Source organism: Oryzias melastigma, linkage group LG23, assembly GCF_002922805.2.
Source record: "Oryzias melastigma strain HK-1 linkage group LG23, ASM292280v2, whole genome shotgun sequence".
Classification (NCBI taxonomy): domain Eukaryota; kingdom Metazoa; phylum Chordata; class Actinopteri; order Beloniformes; family Adrianichthyidae; genus Oryzias; species Oryzias melastigma.
Window position 1 is genome coordinate 3,149,979 of NC_050534.1, and position 976 is coordinate 3,150,954.

Sequence of the window (976 nt, forward strand, 5' to 3'; positions counted from 1 at the left end):
TTAGCGTTAGCATGAGCGCTATATTTCGGTTTTTGTCCTGCTGCCGTGATGTAAACTGTTCTAATACGCTCTCTTGGAGTCATCTGGGGTCTTTTCTCTGGTAAGTACTAAAATAATAACTTTATATTTGCCGGAAATAAATCATTAATGTATATTATTATTATTTATTTTAGTTCCAGTTATTCGATTTTTTAAAATTCTCAAAATGTCTTCATGTCACTATTTTTAACATTAATGTCTATTATGTTTAAAGTAAAAAATATGTTTTTCTCTGTATTCTTATTGATAGTTCTTTTCTTTTATCAAAAAGTTATAACATATAAGTACAGGATTCAGATCTGCTTCAGTCTCTTCATGTACAGGGACTGACATCACATAGATGATCCACATTAATAAAGTGAAACTGTGAAGACATGCAGAAAAGTCAATAAGAACATCCATCCATCCATTTTCCTGACCGCTTTGTCCCTTTCGGGGTCGCGGGGTGCCGGAGCCTATCCCGGCTACTGGTGGGCGAAGGCGGGGTACACCCTGGACAGGTCTCCAGTCTGTCTCACACACCCATTCACTCTCACATTCACACCTAGGGGCAATTTAGAGTCACCAATTAACCTATGAAGCATGTTTTTGGACGGTGGGAGGAAGCCGGAGTCCCCGGTGAAAACCCACGCATGCACGGGGAGAACATGCAAACTCCACACAGAAAGGTCCCAGCTGGGAGTCGAACCGGGGCCTTCTTGCTGTGAGGCAAGGTTCCACATGCAGCTTTTCTCGTGTGACACGCGACTGAACTGCTTTTAGTGCTCAATATAATCGAGAAAACCCGGTTGATTTTCAAAATAAAATATTTCTGACTCAAAACAAACAAACAAAAAAAGTCCCTAAATTCTTCCGCGGACCGGAACCGGGCCCATTGTATATTTGTGTGTGGTGGTGTGTGTGTGTGTGTGGGGGGGGTATGTTTGTGTGGAAGGGG